The sequence below is a fragment of the Ambystoma mexicanum genome, chromosome 1q, assembly GCF_040938575.1.
Source record: "Ambystoma mexicanum isolate Mex_15411 chromosome 1q, UKY_AmexF1_1, whole genome shotgun sequence".
Classification (NCBI taxonomy): Eukaryota; Metazoa; Chordata; class Amphibia; order Caudata; family Ambystomatidae; genus Ambystoma; species Ambystoma mexicanum.
Genome location: NC_090922.1, coordinates 57,770,280 through 57,795,285, shown reverse-complemented (window position 1 = coordinate 57,795,285; position 25,006 = coordinate 57,770,280).

Genomic DNA, 25,006 nt, shown 5'->3' with positions numbered 1-25,006 from the left:
TCATTCACAGGTCTGCCTTTTTCACTTCTCATCCACACATATCCAGCCTTCATTTGCAATATAATGTTGCTACTTCAGACTTTAACACACACTGTCTGTCGGGTCGCTTGCCAACTCACTGGCTGTGTGCGTCTCTTTCTTGTTTTTGCTATTTCCAATTCACGAGTCAAGGTTAGTACCACAGGTTTGGCCTCGCCTCCCCAACTCTGCCTTTCACTCGGGAGGGTTGCTGGTGTCCTTGAAAAACAATGCAGTCTTCTTTATTTGTGGGATCTGGCCTTCTCCACGTGTCTTTCGGCGGCCTGTCAGAGGCAACCACCTCCAGTAGGGAACCCTTGGGGTTTTCGGCCCGCTGCTCTCGTCACTTGGTCCATTGCTCTGCTTCAGTAGGTGTGCCTTCGTGTTGGAATTCTCCCGCACTGGGTCACCCGCAGGGCCTGGATCCAAAGGCAATGTCTGTGCCCTGGCCACTTGAGAGAGATATCCCTGGGGACTAGCAGATGATATACCCTTTGGTTTCCCACAGAGTCCTTCGACAGCAGTTTGACTTCTGGTTTCTTTCCACTCTTGAACACTTCCTTTAATCTGCATATGAGACAGACTGGAAGAACAGACAGCAATGGATGTATCTACTCTACCTGTCACTTGCCCATCACCAAACAATTCCAAAATGAAACAATCTTCGGATTCTAGCTCGTTGACTAAATTATTTTCATTAGTCCTGGGTTTGTTGGCATCAGATGTATCCAACAGATCCAATGTTACAGTGATGCTGAAGGAAGCTCAGACAGCAGAAGATGAAAAAAAATAATTCACTTGTTGATAGGGATCTTTTGACTTTGTTTCTCACTTTCCCCTTCTGATTTGTTAAACTGTCTTTCCTCACACCATTTCTTTTTTCATTATTCAGAACTATGTTACTTGAATTGTTCACCTCTTGAGCTGCTCCTTTGTATGCAGGTATGCATTCTGAAGGAGATGGTTCTGGGTTTTTAAAGGAAAGCATACAATTGGTTACTAATTCATCTTCAGTTGTCTGAGCTTCCTTCGGCACCACTGTAACATTGGATTTACACTGTGTTGCAGTCTCACTTTATTGATCTTTGTTGCTACTTGGTTTAGGTACTAACACACACTCACAGGATCTCTTGGTGCTCTTTTGAGTAACTTTAGTCATACATTTACAGGGTAATTCATAGAATTTCGCAGAAAAGTGTCGCAAGCGGCTGTCGCAGAGTGTCCGCGTGCGATTGTCTGCGCCAGGCACGTGCGCTAAAATCGATTTCCGCGCACAGCGTATTCATGGATTTCAGGCTCCCAAACCAGCCGTGGCGCAGAGTATCGCAGCGACCCTGCAGCAGCGCCAGTAACGCCCCCAAGAACGCCCTCGCGCAAGGAAAAGCCATCAAAATCGCTAAATCATCGCAAAGGGCAGCGCTAACCCTGGACCAGTCCACAGGGCTGCCAAACAAGGAACGCAAAGCGGGTAACGTGCATATCAGGGGTACGCGTGAAGTTTTACACGCGATTAGCCAGGGCACGTGTATCACAGGGGTACGCAGGAATTATCACACGCGATTTGGCTGGGTACGTGTATTACAGGGGTGCGCGGGAATTATCACACGCGATTTGGCTGGGTACGTGTATTCCAGGGGTGCGCGGGAATTATCACACGCGATTTGGCTGGGTACGTGTATTCCAGGGGTGCGCGGGAATTATCACACGCGATTTGGCTGGGTAGGTGTATTACAGGGGTACACGGGAAGTTCTACACGCGATTCGGCTGGGTACGTGTATTACAGGGGTGCGCGGGAATTCTCACATGCGATTTGGGCAGGTACGTGTATTACAGGGGTGCGTGGGAATTATCACATGCGATTTGGCTTGGTACATGTATTACAGGGGTGCGTGGGAAGTTCTACACGCGATTGGCCAGGGTACGTGTATTACAGGGGTATGTGGGAATTATCACACGCGATTTGGCTGGGTACGTGTATTACAGGGGTACACGGGAAGTTCTACACGCGATTCGGCAGGGTACGTGTATTACAGGGGTGCCCGGGAATTCTCACATGCGATTTGGCCAGGTATGTGTATTACAGGGGTGTGCGGGAATCATCACACGCAATTAGGCTGGGTGGGTCCTCACAGGTGTTCCCTGTACACCCTCCACGGCCCCTGCAGGCAGCCCACAAAAGAGGGGACTACCCTGCACACCTGCTCATGTCCCCCTGCACCCCCACCCCCCAGCAGTGCAGGGGCAGCCTCCACCAGGCCCCCACTCATGTCCCCTATCACCCCCACCCCCCGCCACCAGGGGCAGCCTCCACCAGGCCCCCACTCATGTCACCCACCACCCCCACCCCCCAGCCACCATGGGCAGCCCCCACCAGGCCCCCACTCATGTCTCCCACCACCCCCACCCCCCAGCAGTGCAGGGTCACCCTCCACCAGGCCCCCACTCATGTCTCCCACCACCCCCACCCCCCAGCCACCAGGGTCACCCTCCACCAGGCCCCCACTCATGTCTCCCACCACCCCCACCCCCCAGCCACCAGGGTAACCCTCCACCAGGCCCCCACTCATGTCTCCCACCACCCCCACCCCCCAGCAGTGCAGGGGCAGCCTCCACCAGGCCCCCACTCATGTCACCCACCACCCCCACCCCCCAGCCACCAGGGTCACCCTCCACCAGGCCCCCACTCATGTCTCCCACCACCCCCACACCCCAGCAGTGCAGGGACAGCCTCCACCAGGCCCCCACTCATGTCTCCCACCACCCCCACCCCCAGCAGTGCAGGGTCACCCTCCACCAGGCCCCCACTCATGTCTCCCACCACCCCCACCCCCCAGCCACCAGGATCACCCTCCACCAGGCCCCCACTCATGTCTCCCACCACCCCCACACCCCAGCAGTGCAGGGTCAACCTCCACCAGGCCCCCACTCATGTCTCCCACCACCCCCACCCCCCAGCAGTGCAGGGGCAGCCTCCACCAGGCCCCCACTCATGTCTCCCACCACCCCCACCCCCCAGCAGTGCAGGGTCAACCTCCACCAGGCCCCCACTCATGTCCCCCTGCACCCCCACCCCCCAGCAGTGCAGGGGCAGCCTCCACCAGGCCCCCACTCATGTCTCCCACCACCCCCACCCCCCAGCAGTGCAGGGGCAGCCTCCACCAGGCCCCCACTCATGTCTCCCACCACCCCCACCCCCCAGCAGTGCAGGGTCAACCTCCACCAGGCCCCCACTCATGTCCCCCTGCACCCCCACCCCCCAGCAGTGCAGGGGCAGCCTCCACCAGGCCCCCACTCATGTCTCCCACCACCCCCACCCCCCAGCAGTGCAGGGGCAGCCTCCACCAGGCCCCCACTCATGTCTCCCACCACCCCCACCCCCCAGCAGTGCAGGGTCAACCTCCACCAGGCCCCCACTCATGTCCCCCTGCACCCCCACCCCCCAGCAGTGCAGGGGCAGCCTCCACCAGGCCCCCACTCATGTCTCCCACCACCCCCACCCCCCAGCAGTGCAGGGGCAGCCTCCACCAGGCCCCCACTCATGTCTCCCACCACCCCCACCCCCCAGCAGTGCAGGGTCAACCTCCACCAGGCCCCCACTCATGTCCCCCTGCACCCCCACCCCCCAGCAGTGCAGGGGCAGCCTCCACCAGGCCCCCACTCATGTCTCCCACCACCCCCACACCCCAGCAGTGCAGGGGCAGCCTCCACCAGGCCCCCACTCATGTCTCCCACCACCCCCACCCCCCTGCCACCATGTGCAGCCCCCACCAGGTCCTCACAATCCCCAATCATGTGCGTAATGGTCAGCCTCCACAGCCAAAAAGCCCTACCAAGTAACCCATTCACCCACATGGAAATGGAAATCACATGTTACACCCCCAATGTTCATGAAGCAAATGAACCCATGTCCGTCACACACATATTTTCCAATTGAATGGGAAAACACACAACATGACATGCATGAAACCAATGAGATGAAACCACACAGTGAACAATGGAAAAAAAAATGTATTTGAAAAAAATACGAATGCTAAAGAAAGAAAACTAACTACAATGTAAATGTGAAAAAAGAAGCTGCATGTCCGCATAAAAACACAAAACTCGAAAATCTAATCCAAAAAATATTGTCCAAAGTGAAATGTCAAAACTCTCCGTGCAACAAAGAACTATGTACAAAAATAACAAGGGTCCATCATCACAACTGAACTAAGGAAACCTCCTAAAAAACCTACCTAAATATCAACTATATACAAAAAGTGGAGCAGTGTCCGTCGACTCCAAATCATAAGAAAAAACAAAGGAAACCTAAAACTAAAGAACTATATACAAAGGCGGCGGGCAAGTCCAGCGGCTCACTCTGTGGTGTTCCGGGCCAGGGCATCATCGAACTCCTGTTCGATGTCCCGGAGGCGGTCCAGTTCCATGGCCCCGAGGGTCCGCAGGGACGACGCCGTGTCCTCCTCCAACCCCCTGCGGATTGCCTCGAGGCACTCGGCCCGCCTCAGGGCCCTCCGCATGGAGTTCTCCGCCCTGACCATTGTGAGCCGCGCCTCTTCCGCCCGCCGCCGCTCCGCACCTATGGCGTGGCCCAACCGCTGCCACACGGAAGACACTCTCTGTCCTGGGTCCTCCTGCCCTCCGGCCGATGCCTGCCCCTCCGATGTCGAAGGCCCCGAGCCTTCATGGCTCCCACCATGTTGCTGCTGCTGCTCTGCCTCTGCCCGTGCACTGCCTCCTGCTGCCTGCACATCCTCCGCCGGCTGGGGTGCAGTTGTTGATGTGGCCACCCCTGCTGGACGTCCGACTCCCGACTGTGGCAGGGATGCCTCCTCCACCAGCCTGGCCGCACTGTCAGAGGCAGCTCCACAGGGCACCCAGGTGACTGATGGGTGGGAAGATGGCACAGAGGACGACTGGCGCGTAGGGGGTCCAGTTGAGGAGGGGGTCGGAACAAGCCCCATCAGACGGAGGAATCCGGTCTGGGTGACCTGTCCCAGCAGGCTGACGTGGTCAACGAGCCATTCGAGATGACGTGCAGTCTCTCCATGAAAAGACTGCAGGTCACCTCGCATGGCCCGTTGACGCAACGCCACACCAGCCAGGACAGGCTCAACCCGGACCTGGATAGCCACGTCCGCAGGCAGAGGAAGGCCAGTTGACGTCAGCTCATCCCCTGCCTGGAAACGGGTCTGGACGTAGGCATCCCTGCTGGTGCAAGATGATGCAGGGACAGGATCGGGGACAGGATTGCACACAGGCACCTCCGCGGCCGCCTGTGCTGCCTCCTGTCCCTGGTCCTGGACTGCACCACTAGCACCAGTGGGATCCCCACCTCCAGACCCCGTCTCTGGTGCTTGCACGGCCTCCTCCTCCACCAGACCCCCCACCAACCTGGATGACTCCGTGCCATCTTCCCCTGTTGGGCCCTGTGGGGTCCCAGCTGCCCCTTCTGCTGCCGAGGAGTCCAACTCCAACCTCCGCCTCTTGGACCTCCCCCCGGCAGCTGCGGCCTGGGACGCGGCACCGGACTCCTCACTCCCCGACGAGATGACAACACGGGAGGGGAGCCGGGCCTTGCGTCTCCGGCTGGCGGTCGGATCCCCGCCGCTGTGCTCCACAGCACCTTCTCCGCCCTCTTCATCAGTTGACGCTGCAGACAGAGAGAAACAAAACACAGGCATCAGGGCACTGTACAATGGACACATACACGCATGACAGTTGCACATGAGTGGCATTGGCAAACCTCAGACATGTCATCACAATCCCCAACACACATGTCATTGCAACTGGCACACATGAGCCATACCACAGCCATATCGCAACTGCCACCACCATTCCTACACATACAACAGCATCAGCAGCCAAAGGGGAGCCATACATCACATGCAACACAGGAAGTGCACCACACATGTACACACACCACCACACTTGCATGCATGTCTACACCTCTGCCAAGTGTCGCACTGTTCAGACGGGCATCCATGTCACATCTGCCAATCAGGCTTCCACATACCGCTGTCACATGCATCCATGTAGCATCACTGTTGCACCTTTGACAAATACACACACATGCACATGTACACAGTGCTCATACATGCAGCCGAAAACAACACACATGCCTGACATCACGGACATGTCTACTTACACACACATTCATCCAAACATGTGTGCACGCACAACTGCATTTGCCATGCAAGCCCACACACACAAGCACCATCCATGTCTCACACATTACAGCCCTCGCATGTGTCAGCTTCACGGCCCTGTACACCCCCACCCATACTCCACCCCATACAAACAGATGTGCAACCGGCACAATGGGGAATGATCACCACACGCCCTGCTCACAACCAGGATGCATGTACACTCACCGCTCGACTCCAGACGGCTCTGCTTCTCTAGGACCTGGACGTGGAGCGCTGGGGATATGCGTTCCAGGACCCCCATCTGTTCTTCCGACAAGTGGCCCCGGCGCCCCTTGGCATCCGCTGCCTTCAAGAGGCGCCGGGCCTTGTTCAGGGTCCTGGACCTGAAGTCCTCCCAGCGCTTCCTGACATGTTGTAAGTCCCGGACTGCCACCCCCTCCGCGTTGATGGCAGTCACGATGTCAGTCCAGATCCGAGTCCGTCCTTCCTTGTCGGCGCGGGAACTTCCAAAGAGGGCATCATACTGCCCCAGGACTTGCTCCACCAGGACACCAACTTCGGTGGCACTGAAGCTGGTGCCCCTCTGCCTCTCTGGCCGGGGGTTGTCAGTGGTCACAGATGGTGTTAGCCCCGACATGACAACCCCAGAGGCAGGAGTGGGTGGGCAACTGGGTCCTGGGGCTGGGCTGTGGAGCGATGGAATTCCAGTCGGGAGTCTTCTGTTCCAGCAGGGGTGGTCACATCAACAACTGCACCCCAGCCGGCGGAGGATGTGCAGGCAGCAGGAGGCAGTGCACGGGCAGAGGCAGAGCAGCAGCAGCAACATGGTGGGAGCCATGAAGGCTCGGGGCCTTCGACATCGGAGGGGCAGGCATCGGCCGGAGGGCAGGAGGACCCAGGACAGAGAGTGTCTTCCGTGTGGCAGCGGTTGGGCCACGCCATAGGTGCGGAGCGGCGGCGGGCGGAAGAGGCGCGGCTCACAATGGTCAGGGCGGAGAACTCCATGCGGAGGGCCCTGAGGCGGGCCGAGTGCCTCGAGGCAATCCGCAGGGGGTTGGAGGAAGACACGGCGTCGTCCCTGCGGACCCTCGGGGCCATGGAACTGGACCGCCTCCGGGACATCGAACAGGAGTTCGATGATGCCCTGGCCCGGAACACCACAGAGTGAGCCGCTGGACTTGCCCGCCGCCTTTGTATATAGTTCTTTAGTTTTAGGTTTCCTTTGTTTTTTCTTATGATTTGGAGTCGACGGACACTGCTCCACTTTTTGTATATAGTTGATATTTAGGTAGGTTTTTTAGGAGGTTTCCTTAGTTCAGTTGTGATGATGGACCCTTGTTATTTTTGTACATAGTTCTTTGTTGCACGGAGAGTTTTGACATTTCACTTTGGACAATATTTTTTGGATTAGATTTTCGAGTTTTGTGTTTTTATGCGGACATGCAGCTTCTTTTTTCACATTTACATTGTAGTTAGTTTTCTTTCTTTAGCATTCGTATTTTTTTCAAATACATTTTTTTTTCCATTGTTCACTGTGTGGTTTCATCTCATTGGTTTCATGCATGTCATGTTGTGTGTTTTCCCATTCAATTGGAAAATATGTGTGTGACGGACATGGGTTCATTTGCTTCATGAACATTGGGGGTGTAACATGTGATTTCCATTTCCATGTGGGTGAATGGGTTACTTGGTAGGGCTTTTTGGCTGTGGAGGCTGACCATTACGCACATGATTGGGGATTGTGAGGACCTGGTGGGGGCTGCACATGGTGGCAGGGGGGTGGGGGTGGTGGGAGACATGAGTGGGGGCCTGGTGGAGGCTGCCCCTGCACTGCTGGGGTGTGGGGGTGGTGGGAGACATGAGTGGGGGCCTGGTGGAGGCTGCCCCTGCACTGCTGGGGGGTGGGGGTGCAGGGGGACATGAGTGGGGGCCTGGTGGAGGTTGACCCTGCACTGCTGGGGGGTGGGGGTGGTGGGAGACATGAGTGGGGGCCTGGTGGAGGCTGCCCCTGCACTGCTGGGGGGTGGGGGTGGTGGGAGACATGAGTGGGGGCCTGGTGGAGGCTGCCCCTGCACTGCTGGGGGGTGGGGGTGCAGGGGGACATGAGTGGGGGCCTGGTGGAGGTTGACCCTGCACTGCTGGGGGGTGGGGGTGGTGGGAGACATGAGTGGGGGCCTGGTGGAGGCTGCCCCTGCACTGCTGGGGGGTGGGGGTGGTGGGAGACATGAGTGGGGGCCTGGTGGAGGCTGCCCCTGCACTGCTGGGGGGTGGGGGTGCAGGGGGACATGAGTGGGGGCCTGGTGGAGGTTGACCCTGCACTGCTGGGGGGTGGGGGTGGTGGGAGACATGAGTGGGGGCCTGGTGGAGGCTGCCCCTGCACTGCTGGGGGGTGGGGTGGTGGGAGACATGAGTGGGGGCCTGGTGGAGGCTGCCCCTGCACTGCTGGGGTGTGGGGGTGGTGGGAGACATGAGTGGGGGCCTGGTGGAGGCTGCCCCTGCACTGCTGGGGTGTGGGGGTGGTGGGAGACATGAGTGGGGGCCTGGTGGAGGCTGCCCCTGCACTGCTGGGGTGTGGGGGTGGTGGGAGACATGAGTGGGGGCCTGGTGGAGGCTGCACCTGCACTGCTGGGGTGTGGGGGTGGTGGGAGACATGAGTGGGGGCCTGGTGGAGGCTGCCCCTGCACTGCTGGGGTGTGGGGGTGCAGGGGGACATGAGTGGGGGCCTGGCTGAGGCTGCCCCTGCACTGCTGGGGTGTGGGGGTGGTGGGAGACATGAGTGGGGGCCTGGTGGAGGGTGACCCTGGTGGCTGGGGTGTGGGGGTGGTGGGAGACATGAGTGGGGGCCTGGTGGAGGGTGACCCTGGTGGCTGGGGGGTGGGGGTGGTGGGAGACATGAGTGGGGGCCTGGTGGAGGTTGGCCCTGCACTGCTTGGGTGTGGGGGTGGTGGGAGACATGAGTGGGGGCCTGGTGGAGGGTGACCCTGGTGGCTGGGGGGTGGGGGTGGTGGGAGACATGAGTGGGGGCCTGGTGGGGGCTGCCCATGGTGGCTGGGGGGTGGGGGTGGTGGGTGACATGAGTGGGGGCCTGGTGGAGGCTGCCCCTGGTGGCGGGGGGGTGGGGGTGATAGGGGACATGAGTGGGGGCCTGGTGGAGGGTGACCCTGCACTGCTGGGGTGTGGGGGTGGTGGGAGACATGAGTGGGGGCCTGGTGGAGGCTGCCCCTGCACTGCCGGGGGGTGGGGGTGCAGGGGGACATGAGTGGGGGCCTGGTGGAGGGTGACCCTGGTGGCTGGGGGGTGGGGGTGGTGGGAGACATGAGTGGGGGCCTGGTGGAGGCTGCCCCTGCACTGCTGGGGTGTGGGGGTGGTGGGAGACATGAGTGGGGGCCTGGTGGAGGGTGACCCTGGTGGCTGGGGGGTGGGGGTGGTGGGAGACATGAGTGGGGGCCTGGTGGAGGGTGACCCTGCACTGCTGGGGTGTGGGGGTGGTGGGTGACATGGGTGGGGGCCTGCTGGCAGATGCCCCACAGTGCTGGGGGGTGGGGGTGGTGGGGGACATGAGTTGGACATGGGTGGGGGCCTGCTGGCAGGTGCCCCACAGTGCTGGGGGGTGGGGGTGCAAGGGGACATGAGTTGGTGTTCATTAGTTCAAGGAGACATGTGCCTTTGCTGGGGGGCATGCCCATGGTGGGTGGGCTGCCTGCGGGACATGACCAGGGATGCATGGTAGTCCCCTGTGGTGTGGGCTGCCTGCAGGGGCCGTGGAGGGTGTACAGGGTACACCTGGGAGGACCCACACTGTCAAATCACATGTGGAACTTCCCGCGCACCCCTGAAATACACGCGCCCAGGCTATTCGCGTGTGGGACTTCCCGCGCACCCCTGAAATACACGCGCCCAGGCTATTCGTGTGTGCAACTTCCCGCGCACCCCGGAAATACACGCGCCCAGGCTATTCGCGTGTGGAACTTCCCGCGCACCCCTGAAATACACGCGCCCAGCCTATTCGCGTGTGGAACTTCCTGCGCACCCCTGAAATACACGCGCCCCCAGGCTATTCGCGTGTGGAACTTCCCGCGCACCCCTGAAATACACGCGCCCAGGCTATTCGCGTGTGGAACTTCCCGCGCACCCCTGAAATACACGCGCGCCCAGGCTATTCGCGTGTGGAACTTCACGCGCACCCCTGAAATACACGCGCCCAGGCTATTCGCGTGTGGAACTTCCCGCGCACCCCTGAAATACACGCGCCCCCAGGCTATTCGCGTGTGGAACTTCCCGCGCACCCCTGAAATACACGCGCCCAGGCTATTCGCGTGTGGAACTTCCCGCGCACCCCTGAAATACACGCGCCCAGGCTATTCGCGTGTGGAACTTCCCGCGCACCCCTGAAATACACGCGCCCCCAGGCTATTCGCGTGTGGAACTTCCCGCGCACCCCTGAAATACACGCGCCCAGGCTATTCGCGTTTGGAACTTCCCGCGCACCCCTGAAATACACGCGCCCAGGCTATTCGCGTGTGGAACTTCACGCGCACCCCTGAAATACACGCGCCCAGGCTATTCGCGTGTGGAACTTCACGCGCACCCCTGGAATACACGTAGCCCGCTCCCCCAGGCCCGATCGCGTGAGGAACTTCACGCGAACCCCTGTAATACACGTAGCCTGCTACCCCAGGCCCGATCGCGTGAGGAACTTCACGCGAACCCCTGTAATACACGTAGCCTGCTACCCCAGGCCCGATCGCGTGAGGAACTTCACGCGAACCCCTGTAATACACGTAGCCCGCTCCCCCAGGCCCGATCGCGTGTGAAACTTCACGCGAACCCCTGAAATACACGTAGCACGCTCCCCCAGGCCCGATCACGTGAGGAACTTCACGCGAACCCCTGTAATACACGTAGCCCGCTCCCCCAGACCCGATCGCGTGTGAAACTTCACGCGATCCCCTGAAATACACGTAGCCCGCTCCCCCAGGCCCGATCGCGTGAATAACTTCACGCGAACCCCTGTGATGCACGTACCCTGCTGAAATCGCGTGTTAGACTTCCCGCGCACCCCGGTATACACGCACACGTATTTTTTGTCAGCGGGTGTCCGTGTTTGTGGGTACCCCTTTGCACGTCATTTTTCCTGGAGGGCCACAGTATGGGACATTCATCATGGCAGTATATAGGTGCTATTTGTTGGCGCACCTTTTGGCGCACATTTCTTACAGCCGCAGAGACGCTACCGCCTGCTTTCTTGTGGCGGTCGTGTTTGTGCCTGTGCGCTGGTTTGAGCGTGCGCTTTTTTGCCCTATTCTATTCCATGAATACGTGTTGTAGGCGAGCGTGTGGGCGTTCCGCGCACTTGTGCCCTGTACTTCCCCCGTGACGCCCACGTTTTGACAAGTTGTTCCCCATTCCGAGTGTTACGCCCGTGTTCCGCCTACTTTTGTTGCGTGCGCCGCGCTATGTGCGAATTTCGCTGTGCCCTGTGCGATTTTCGCTGTGACCTGGCGCACGCTGTTAGATGGCCTGTGCGCCAACGTGCGCCGCGCACTTTTTTATCGCACATCCGCTGGTTTTCTCGCGCACGGCCTTCCATGAATCGACGTGCGCTGCTTTTCGTGCGATTTTCGCAATTGCACTGCGATTTTCGCTATTCCACTGCGATTCGCACGTTTTTGCCCACTTGCGCCGCGCTAATTATTCCATGAATCGGCCTGTCAGTGTTCAGTCTTATTTTTTGTTCTTATGGTTCTTTACTGAAACATATTAGCTGTGATGTTCTATCTTCCATTTCTGGTTCTTGTTTTTCAAGGCATTCTATTTAAGATATCTGTTCCTTCCTTTTGTTGCATTTTAGATCAAAATTGTCCTTCTTCTTTGGCCCATATTTTTTTCTGTTGTATGTTTTGTTCTGGGGTACGCCCCTTTGGTCATAATTCACAATAGTGACAACCCTAAATGCACCAATGGGTACAACTCTGGATTGGTTTCCCTGAGTGTTTGGTTGGTCTTGCTCAAGTGTTCTTTTAACTAGTCACTTGCTTGACTTCTGTGTGATGTTCAGAACAAATACATTTTGTGATGCTGTTGTGCACTATTTTACCTACTCCCGAATAATTTTTCAATTTGTTCGGTCAGTATTCTCACCTGGCTTTCCAAATGTTGGTATATCTTATATTCTCTAGGTTCCTGTCTCTGAAACCTGGTTGAATCTGATGTTGGTATCTCTGCTATAGTTCCCACAACTCTGCTCAGGAAATCATATATAATGATTCTCCCCAAATTCACAGTTTATCCAGTGAGAGAATCTTGGCATCATTCTCGGGTCAAATTGTTTCTGAGCAACTGCTCCAGCATAAGCTTATGCATTTAAATTGGGCTCAGAATGCAATGTCTGGAATGATCTCCTCTATGTAGGATATGTGTGTATGCCAATCTGTCTAGGTATCCCATGTCAGGATAATGTACCCTTTCTAGAGACAATGGAAGGATCTTCTCATATGGCCTTGAGTCTAACTCTTTTTTTCCAACGAATGAAGCCTGAATTGGTGATTCCTTTGCTCAATTGGGCTATAGTGAAATCCAATAATAGAGTTAGACTCTTTATAGCAAAGACTTATGTAGCTGGGCTGTGTTGAATCAATGCTCTGAAAAGTGGTTGTAAAAGACCCAATATTTTTGGAAATCACCTCCTTACAAGGAGGCCCATTCTATTGACTCTTCTGATCATTGATCTTGCTTTTTTTAGTTTCTAAAAGTAGGTTTTGTCTCACCTTTATTTCTAGGACTTTGGTCCCTGAGCCAGATGTTTTGTTTCTCTCCTTCACTTGGGTCTTATTCAAATTGCTACCAGCATTCTTGGGTTTTGAAATCACTTCCCACATGTGTGTCATATGCTCAGTAATCCAATTTATTGGACAGGTATCATGACAATCTCTTGCTAGTTGTGCTATGACTTCCGCTTGGAGTTAACAGAAGACTCAATTACAGAAGTTTAATGATTAAATGTTTAAATTCAAATCAATCCTCATGAATGCCTGTTGTAGTCTTTGTAAGAACTCATTAGGAGAAGTTGGTTCATCAACCATAGAATAATCAACATAATTTGTCTTTTGGACTGAATGGTATGGATTGAAATGCCTATGCAATTCATTCTTAAAATCATTGATTCTCATCATCTTCTCCTTCTGATTCCGTTAAATATGGACCCCTATTGCTGTTTTAAGTCTTTTGATGAACTCATGGTCAGTATTGTCACTTTCCCCATGGTCTTTGCTAACCTTAGGGTTACCATCACTGTGGAGCCTTTTGTATTTTTATTCTGATTTAAGGCCAGGTGTACCGGCGTTGACATAGCCATCGCCATTTGTTGGGTTCTTGGGGTTGGGTTCCTAAGTGTGTTTCTAAAAGGATCAATTTGATTTTGGAATAAGGAAGAACTTCCACGATTTTCACATTGAAAACATGTGTCAATTACATTGCCACTTTTGTCAACCAGGCGGTGTTGTGTGCCTGTAGCTCAAACACACCATATTTTCCTCAGTGTTGAAATGGTGGATTTATCTCAAGTACACCATCTATTCTATCTCTCTCTCTCTTTCGGAGAAAAATATTCATCCTCATAAAAGGTTATCTCACTGGTTGTAGCATGTCTCTGCCCCCTTGACTAAATTGAGAAGCCACCTGCCTTTTTATCATTGTCATTGTAGATCTGGAACATTATGCATCATATCCTACAATGCATGTAAGCTTAGCTGTTTATTTATGCAAATTACTTCTGCATAATGTGCCTGAAGCAAGTTATATTCCCCTTTCAGCAGCTCAAACTCTTGTGCTATATGATTATTGTGTTCTTTAACCTTTCTAATATTGGAATTCAATGGATCAATAAATGCCTAGTGCTGATCAGTTTACACAGGTAATTGTGTGCACCTAGTGTCACCTAGTGTCAATGTGTACCCAATTATTCATTAACTTGGTATGTCTATAAGCAATCATTTCTTTTCTGTTTAAAACTCTTTCTCTCTAATTTATAGATCAATTTGTTTTTGCTTTAATGAAATCAATGCTCTTTGGAGATCTTGCTGTTGTGCAGAACATTCTTCATGATCTTGCTTAAGAGCATTTAATACTGTAGAAACCTGCACACATTCTTTTTTGTAAACAACTAGCTCTGAATTTTCTGGGATTCTTTCACGCATACATTGGGCCCGATTCATAGAATCTGGCGCAGAAAAGGCACAAGCACGTCTTCATAGATTTCCAGAGGCATCAGTAGCCGTGGCGCAAGGAACAGCAAGCTGCGCCAGTAACGCCCCAACACACCCCCATGTGCAGTAAAAAGCAAGTGAAATGCCTAACACAGTGCAAACCTCTGCGCCATCCCAGGGCCAGCATACAGCCCCTCTCAACCAAATCGCGTGAAAACACCTTGCGATCCCCAGCCGCACCCACAGCATAATCGCTTGAAAAGACCTTGCAATCGCCGGCTGCACCCCAGCCAAATCACGTGAAAACTCTGCACGATCCCCAGCCACACCCCAGCATATTAGTACGAAAACACCTCGCAATCCCGAGCTACACCCCTGCCAAATAGCTTGAAAACTCTGCGATCCCCAGCCGCACCCCAATGTAACCGTGCAAAGACACCTCACAATTCCCAGCCGCACCCCTGCCAAATCATGTGAAACTCTGCGCGATCCGCTGCCGCAACCCAGAATCATCGCGCAAAAACACCTTGCAATCCCCGGCCGCACCCCTGCCAAATCGCGTGAAAACTCTGCACGATCCCTGGCCACACCCCAGCCAAATCGCGTGAAAACTCTGCACGATCCCCGGCCGCACCCCAGCTTAATCTCTTGAAAACACCTTGCAATCACCGGCCGCACCCCTGCCAAATCGTGTGAATACCACACCCCAGCGTATTCACGCGAAAACACCTCACAATCCCCGGCTGCAGCACAGCCAAATCACAGGAAAACTCTGCGCGATCCCTGGCCGCACGCCAGCATAATCATGCGAAAACACCTCACAATCCCTGGCCGTATCGCTGTCAAATCGCATGAAAACTCAGCACGATCCCCAGCTGCACCACAGAGAAAATGGGTGCCCTCCTACGCAAGGCCTGCCACTCCAGCAGCCACATCGCGCACCAACACCTCGCTATCCCTGACCACGCCCAAGAGAAAACGCGTGCCGTCCCACACAAGGCCTGCCCCTCCAGCATCCACATGATGCAGCAACACCTCGCGATCCCTGGCCGCACCCCAGTGTAATTGCGTGAAAACTCTGCGTGATGCCTGTACGCACTCTATAGGAAACGCGTGCCCTCCAACCCAAGGCCTGTCCCACCACCTGCCAAATGGCACCCCAACACCTTGCGATCTGTGGCATGCAGGCCCCTCGAGGTGGGACACCCCAGCCCTCATCATCCGTCACCATGCAGGAAGCCCACTCCAGAAGGGACTCCCCAGCCCCCATTACCCCTCACCGTCACCCTGCAGGCAGACACTTTCAGACGAGACACCCTAGGCCCCATCACCCGTCACCTCGCAGGCAGCCCCCTCCAGACAGGAGACCCCAGCCCCCATCACCCGTCACCCTGGAGGCAGCCCCCTCCAGATGGGACACCCCAGCCCCCATCACCCATCACCCTGCAGGCAGCCCCCTCCAGATGGGAAACCCCAGCCCCCATCACCCGTTACCCTGCAGGCAGCCCCCTCCAGATGGGACACCCTATCACACATCACCCTGTAGGCAGCCCTCTCCAGATGGGACACTCGAGACCCCATCACCCGTCACCCTGCAGGCAGCCCCCTCCAGACGGGGCATCCCAGACCCCATCACCCATCACCCTGTGGGCAGCCCCCTCCAGACAGGCCAACGCAGCCCCCATCACCCGTCAACCTGCAGGCAGCCCTCTCCAGATGGGATACCCGAGCCCCCATCACCCCTCACCCTGCAGGCCACCCCTCACCCTGCAGGCAGCCCCTCCAGATGGGACAACCCAGCCCCCAGCCCCCATCAACCATCACCCTGCAGGCAGCCCCCTCCAGACAGGAGACCCCAGACCCCATCACCCGTCACCCTGGAGGCAGCCCCCTCCAGATGGGACACCCCAGCCCCCATCACCCATCACCCTGCAGGCAGCCCCCTCCAGATGGGAAACCCCAGCCCCCATCACCCGTTACCCTGCAGGCAGCCCCCTCCTGATAAGATACACAAGCCCCAAGCCCCCATCAGCTGTCACCCTGCAGGCAGCCCCCTCCAGATGGGACACCCTATCACACATCACCCTGTAGGCAGCCCTCTCCAGATGGGACACTCAAGACCCCATCACCCGTCACCCTGCAGGCAGCCCCCTCCAGACGGGGCATCCCAGACCCCATCACCCATCACCCTGCAGGCAGCCCCCTCCAGACAGGCCAACCCAGTCCCCATCACCTGTCACCCTGCAGGCAGCCCCCTCTAGACGGGACACCCCAGCCCCCATCACCCTGCAGGCAGCCCTATCCAGATGGGACACCCCAGCCCCCATCACCCTGCAGGCAGCCCCCTCCAGACGGGGCATCCCAGACCCCATCACCCATCACCCTGTGGGCAGCCCCCTCCAGACAGGCCAACGCAGCCCCCATCACCCGTCAACCTGCAGGCAGCCCTCTCCAGATGGGATACCCGAGCCCCCATCACCCCTCACCCTGCTGGCCACCCCTCACCCTGCAGGCAGCCCCTCCAGATGGGACACCCCAGCCCCCATCAACCATCACCCTGCAGGCAGCCCCCTCCAGACAGGAGACCCCAGCCCCCATTACCCGTCACCCTGGAGGCAGCCCCCTCCAGATGGGACACCCCAGCCCCCATCACCCATCACCCTGCAGGCAGCCCCCTCCAGATGGGAAACCCCAGCCCCCATCACCCGATACCCTGCAGGCAGCCCCCTCCTGATAAGATACACAAGCCCCAAGCCCCCATCAGCTGTCACCCTGCAGGCAGCCCCCTCCAGATGGGACACCCTATCACACATCACCCTGTAGGCAGCCCTCTCCAGATGGGACACTCAAGACCCCATCACCCGTCACCCTGCAGGCAGCCCCCTCCAGACGGGGCATCCCAGACCCCATCACCCATCACCCCGCAGGCAGCCCCCTCCAGACAGGCCAACCCAGTCCCCATCACCTGTCACCCTGCAGGCAGCCCCCTCTAGACGGGACACCCCAGCCCCCATCACCCTGCAGGCAGCCCTATCCAGATGGGACACCCCAGCCCCCATCACCCATCACCCTGCAGGCAGCCCCCTCCAGACGGTGTACCCCAGACCCCATCACCCATCACCCTGCAGGCAGCTCCCTCCAGACAGGCCAACCCAGCCCCCATCACCCACCACCCTGCAGGCATCCCCCTCCAGACGGGACACCTCAGCCCCATCACCCATCACGCTGCAGACAGCCCCCTCCAGAAGGGACACCCCAGCCCCCATCACCCATCACCATGCAGGCAGCCCCCTCCAGACAGGCCAACCCTGCCCCCATCACCCGGCAACCTGCAGGCAGCCCCCTCCAGATGGGACACCCCACCATCTCCCCTCACCCTGCAGGCAGCCCCCTCCAGATGTGACACCCCACCCCCATCCCCCATCACCTTGCAGGCAGCCCCCACCAGACAGGACACCCCAGCCAACATCACCCATAACCCTGCAGGCAGCCCCTTTCAGATGGGCCAACCCAGCCCCCATCACCCGTCACCCTGCAGCCATCCCCCTACAAACGGGACACCCCAGCCCTCATCACCCCTCACCCTGCAGGCAGCCCCCTCCAGATGGGACACCCCACCCCCCAACCCCCATCACCCGTCACCCTGCAGGCAGCCCCCTCCAGACAGGACACCCCAGGCCCCATTACCCATCACCCTGCAGGCAGCCCCCTCCAAACGGGCACCCCAGCCCCCATCACCCAACACCCTGTGGGCAGCCCCGTCCAGACAGGCTAACCCAGCCCCCATCACCCGTCAACCTGCAGGCAGCCCTCTCCAGATGGGATACCCGAGCCCCCATCACCCCTCACCCTGCAGACCACCCCTCACCCTGCAGGCAGCCCCTCCAGATGGGACACCCCAGCCCCCATCAACCATCACCCTGCAGGCAGCCCCCTCCAGATGGGACACCCCAGCCCCCATCACCCATCACCTTGCAGGCAGCCCCCTCCAGACAGGAGACCCGAGCCCCCATCACCCGTCACCCTGGAGGCAGCCCCCTCCAGATGGGACACCCCAGCCCCCATCACCCATCACCCTGCAGGCAGTCCCCTCCATATGGGAAACCCCAGCCCCCATCACCCGTTACCCTGCAGGCAGCCCCCTCCTGATAAGATACACCAGCCCCAAGCCCCCATCAGCTGTCACCCTGCAGGCAGCCCCCTCCAGATGGGACACCCTATCACACATCACCCTGTAGGCAGCCCTCTCCAGATGGGACACTCGAGACCCCATCACCCGTCACCCTGCAGGCAGCCCCCTCCAGACGGGGCATCCCAGACCCCATCACCCATCACCCTGCAGGCAGCCCCCTCCAGACAGGCCAACCCAGTCCCCATCACCTGTCACCCTGCAGGCAGCCCCCTCTAGACGGGACACCCCAGCCCCCATCACCCTGCAGGCAGCCCTATCCAGATGGGACACCCCAGCCCCCATCATCCATCACCCTGCAGGCAGCCCCCTCCAGACAGTGTACCCCAGACCTCATCACCCATCACCCTGCAGGCAGCTCCCTCCAGACAGGCCAACCCAGCCCCCATCACCCACCACCCTGCAGGCATCCCCCTCCAGACGGAACACCTCAGCCCCCATCACCCGTCACGCTGCAGACAGCCCCCTCCAGAAGGGACACCCTAGCCCCCATCACCCATCACCATGCAGGCAGCCCCCTCCAGACAGGCCAACCCTGTCCCCATCACCCGGCAACCTGCAGGCAGCCCCCTCCAGATGGGACACCCCAGACCCCATCTCCCCTCACCCTGCAGGCAGCCCCCTCCAGATGTGACACCCCACCCCCATCCCCCATCACCTTGCAGGCAGCCCCCACTAGACGGGACACCCCAGCCAACATCACCCATAACCCTGCAGGCAGCCCCTTTCAGATGGGCCAACCCAGCCCCCATCACCCGTCACCCTGCAGCCAGCCCCCTACAAACGGGACACCCCAGCCCCCATCACCCCTCACCCTGCAGGCAGCCCCCTCCAGATGGGACACCCCACCCCCCAACCCCCATCACCCGTCACCCTGCAGGCAGCCCCCTCCAGACAGGACACCCCAGGCCCCATTATCCATCACCCTGCAGGTAGCCCCCTCCAAACGTGACTACCCAGCCCCCATCACCCAACACCCTGTGGGCAGCCCCCTCCAGACAGGCCAACCCAGCCCCCATCACCCGTCAACCCGCAGGCAGCCCTCTCCAGATGGGATACCCGAGCCCCCATCACCCCTCACCCTGCTGGCCACCCCTCACCCTGCAGGCAGCCCCTCCAGATGGGACACCCCAGCCCCCAGCCCCCATCAACCATCACCCTGCAGGCAGCCCCCTCCAGATGGGACACCCCAGGCCCCATTACTCATCACCCTGCAGGCAGCCCCCTCCAAACAGGGACACCCCAGCCCCCATCATCGTCACCCTGCGGGCAGCCCCCTCCAGACAGGCCAACCCAGCCCCCATCACCCGTCAACCTGCAGGCAGCCCTCTCCAGACGGGATACCCGAGCCCCCATCACCCCAGACCATCCAGGCCACCCCTCACCCTGCAGGCAGCCCCTCCAGATGGGACACCCCAGCCCTCAGCCCCCATCAACCATCACCCTGCAGGCAGCCCCCTCCAGATGGGACACCCCAGTCCCCATCACCCATCACCTTGCATGCAGCCCCCTCCAGACAGGACACCCCAGCCCACATCACCGGTCACCCTGCAGGCGGCCCCCTCCAGACAGGACACCTCAGCCCCCATCTCCGATCACCCATCACCCTGCAGGCAGCCCCCTCCAGACAGGACACCCCAGTCCCCATCACCCGTCACCTGCAGGCAGCCCCCTCCAGATGGGACACCTCAGCCCCCATCACCCATCACCCTGCAGACAGCCCCCTCCAGATGGAACACCCCAGCCCCCATCGCCCCTCAGCCTCCAGGCAGCCCCCTCCAGACGGGACACCCCAGCCCCCATCACCCATCACCCTGCAGGCAGCCCCCTCCTGATACACCCCACCCCCCGGCCCCCATCACCCATCACCTTGCAGGCAGACCCCTCCAGACGGGACACCCCAGCCCCATCACCTGTCACCCTTCAGGCAGCCCCCTTCAGATGGGCCAACCCAGCCCCCATCACCCGTCACCCTGCAGGCAGCCCCCTCCAGACGGGACACCCGAGCCCCCATACCCGTCACCCTGCAGGCAGACTCCTCCAGATGGGCCAACCCAGCCCCCATCACCCTGCAGGCAGCCCCCTCCAGACGGGACACCTCAGCCCCCATACCCGTCACCCTGCAGGCAGCCCCCTCCAGACGGGACACCCCAGCCCCATCACCTGTCACCCTGCAGGCAGCCCCCTTCAGATGGGCCAACCAAGCCTGCATCATCTGTCACCCTGCAGGCAGCCCCCTCCAGACGGGACACCCCAGCCCCCATCACCCCACACCCTGCAGGCAGCTCCCTCCAGACAGGACACCTCAGCCCCCATCACCCGTCACCCTGCAGGCAGCCCCCATCACCCATCGCCCTGTGGGCAGCCCCCTCCAGACAGGCCAACCCAGCCCCCATCACCCGTCAACCTGCAGGCAGCCACTCCAGACGGGACACCCCAGACCCCAACCCCCTTCACCCATCACCCATCACCCTGCAGGAAACCCCCTCCAGACGGGACACCCAAGCCCCCATCACCCATCACCTTGCAGGCAGCTCCCTCCAGACGGGACACCACAGCCCACATCACACATCACCCTGCAGGCAGCCCCCTCCAGACAGGACACCCCAGCCCCCATCCCCCATCACCCATCACCTGCAGGCAGCCCCCTCCAGACGGGACACTTCAGCCCCCATCACCCATCACCCTGCAGGCAGCCCCCTCCAGATGAAACACCCCAGCCCCCATCAACCGTCACAGTCCCCATCACACGTCACCCTGCAAGCAGCCCCCTCCAGACAGGACACCCCAGCCCCCATCACCAGTCACTCTGCAGGCAGCCCCCTCCGGACAGGACGCCCCAGCCCCCATCACCCGTCACCCTGCAGGCAGCCCCCTCCAGACAGGATATCACCTGCATGTTGAAGCCTGACACAGTGACACATCATCACTCCATCGTATGCTTGTTGTGCACCTTGACAGCCATGTAGTGACACCAGCCAGAATATCCACTGCAACATGTATCCTGCAAGCAAAAATGAATGCGTCTACCTAGGCCACATCCATGAGTGTAGCAGCTGGGCAAACAGATTTGCTGTCCGCAACCATCTCCCAACATACACATGAAACAAGTGAATGTAAAAGTGAGTGCCTGCTGGTCTTGTGACAATGTCATGGCATCAATGCCCATGGACACATTGGGCCTCATTACGACCGTGGCGGTCCGGAAATAACGGTGGCGGTAAACCCGCCGCCACCGTTGTTTCCGGACCGCCTGATCCCGACCCCTGCAGGCGGGAGGTGATGTTCCCGCCAGGTCTGACCTGGCGGGTTTAACACCGCCCGCCTGCAGGCGGACGAGGAAACACCGGCAGCATTACAAGATGCTGCCGTTGTTTCCATGATCCTGATTCCCATTGAGTCCCATAGGACTCAATGGGAATGGGGATTTACACCATTCCGCCTCCGTGATTCCCGGTAAACCGGGGTTGTGATGCCCCGGTAATTCCGGGAATCACGGAGGCGGAATGGTAATACGAGTCCGGCGTTAACCAGGCGGTTTTACCGCCTCGGTTAACGCCGGACTCGTAATGAGGCCCATTGTTTACAATGACAGAATCCCAAACGCCCTCAATGTGTGCCACATGAACAAACACTGGCCGTGTTCTCCACAAGCTGAGCTTCATTGAGCTGCTATTCCTAGAAGAGAATCCCTAATAAACACTTCACTGGTATGCCCATGAGTGAATGACATGGCAATCAGACAAGGCAGCATGCACTGAGTCAGCTGCTATGGACAGCCGATGTGTAAATACCATGAAATGGCAAAAGTGAATCCCAGTGCAAGAGGTCGATCAACACCAGAGATGATGATAAGTGTAAACACACATGCTGCTGAATTGGAAAACACCACCCGTGTGTCAGAGAGCATCAAGCAAATCATGTGCAAGTGTCCTGAACATGCAACACTCCCACAGTCATCCCACCCACCTAACTCACAAACACATTCAGGGCAAATACACAGAGGTGCTGCACATGTGAAGGGAAATGCCATTTGCCTGGGCACACACAAAATCCCACTCCACACACCACCCACGGTCCGCCCATGTGCATACTCACCCTGCAAAGTAACCCAGAACGTAACACATGCAAGTGAGCAAACAGACACATGACTATCAATGGTCAGGATCTGGGCTACTAAATGGACTACCAAACAGGCACACTGCAAAAATAACTGAACGACAATGAGTGTGAGAGTAAAATTAAATTATAGTAAACAATTGTATTACTAGCATACATACTGCAATAAAATATTAAATCATAATATGAAAAGATATCCATTTAAAAATCAAATCCAAAGAATGTCCATGGTTAACAAAATATGTCCTCTCAAAAATCTCCAAAATGATTAATAAAACTGCTCAAACACACGAAAAACTATGTACAATAATAAAATGGAGGAAAGTCCACAGTCCACTCCAAAAAAAATAAAAAATAAAAGGAAAATTACAGCTACATAACTATGTACAAAGAAATTGGAGTAATGTCCGCAATGCTAGCTCCAAATCATAATGATAAATGAAAGGAAACATATCTACAAACCTGTGTACACAGGCAGCGGGCAAGTCCACCTTGTCACCAAACTATCTCATTGTCTCGGCCAGGGCATCACTGAGCACTGCGTCCACTTCCCCTAGGTGGGCCTCTGCTCTCTCCTTGAGGGCTTGCAGGGACTCCAGCATCAACCTCTTCATCCCCTCCCATTACCTGCAAGTATCCTCGAGGATGTCAGCCCGCCTCTCTGCGGACGCAGTGCAATCTCTGCCCTGGCTATGGTGACTCTCATCTCCAAAGCCCCGCTGCCTCTCTGCCCTGATTCTCTGCCGTACAGCACAAACACGGAAGACATCCTTGTGCAAAGGTCCACATTTGCAGCCTGCCTGACGCTGGATACCGGCCTCCCTGGGATGGAATTCCCTGAGTACAATAGCCTCCTACTTTGAGCCTGCTGCTGCCAAAGTGCCCGGTGCCTACTTCGTAAGGACACCCTCCGGGCTGATGACATCACCTGGGGACATCAGGCCCGTGCCCTGCTCCTGGGTACCTGCTCTCCCGCCATTGCAATTGCTCCTGTTGTTCCCTGGATCAGCGTGGTGACCACCTCAGCTGATCCACTGGCGACTCCCAACTCAGGTAGGGATGTTATCTCCACCAGACGGGCTGACGTGGGTGAGACAGGTGCACAGGGGGGCCTGGTGGTATCTGGGCCGGAAGGCGCCCTGGAGGACGACTGGCGCACAGGGGAGCGAGACAAGGAGGGGTTGCATAAGTGGCCAGCCCATCCAATTCAAGAACAGGAATGCTCCTAGCCAGTTCAGGAGACTCCACACATGATTGTGATGATGTGCAAACACAGGAGTGTGAGCCTGCACATCATCACAAATGACGGCTGTATGCCTCACAATACCGGCTAGCAGGGGTTCCACTCTGTCTCGAATGGCTACATCTGCAGACAGTGGGGTGTTGGTCTGTGTGGAAACAACCGACACCAGCGGATGGGTCCGGCCTGAGGCATGCCGGCAGGTGCATACTGATGCAGGCGCTGGCCCAGGGACAGGATTTGGCACAGGCCCCTCCATGGTGACCTGCACTGCCTCATGCCCCTGGGTCTGGACTGCAGCAGTCACACCCACCTCATCACCCTCGCCGCACCGCATGGACTGGGCTAATACGGCCCCTCCTCCTCCTCCTCTTCCCCAACCAACCTGGATGCCTCCCCAGAGTCTTCCGCAATGGATGGCCTCTGTGTTTGCTCACCTGTCCCCCCCGCTGCCGAGGAGTCCACATCCACCTTCGCCCTCTTGGACCTCCCCTCAGCAGCTGTGGCCGATGGCTCAGACGCAGCACTAGCCTCCTCTCTCCCTGAAGATGTTGTGTCCAGGGGGCATGACTGGGCCTTGTGTCTCTGCCTGGTGGAGGCATCCCTGCTGCCTTGATCCACAGCACTTTCTCCGCCCTCTTCTTCCAACGCAGCTGTGGATAAGGAGACATAGAAGACAAACATTAGGGGACTGTACCAATGTGTGTTTTGCACAAAACATATGCACATGAAGTGCACTGCCAAAGGTAGCAACCATCATCACCCTCCACAACACAAAGGTACATGCAATGCACATACATACACATACATGTCGGTCCCTCACAACTGACAATCACCTCCGTGAACATGGCACTGTCAACACCTAGAATTAGTGCATGCTACACACTCATGCATCATGGGCCATACACATGTCATCCACACACCTCACATGACAGTCCTCAAGCAATTCACTGAGCTATAATATCTGAGTCTCCTCAATGGCAATCAGGCAACAAGACTAGGGTACACATGTAAATGCACCAGTTACATCCACCAGGAGTGATGCCCACTCACACAGTCACATCTGAGATACATACACATGACCGCCAT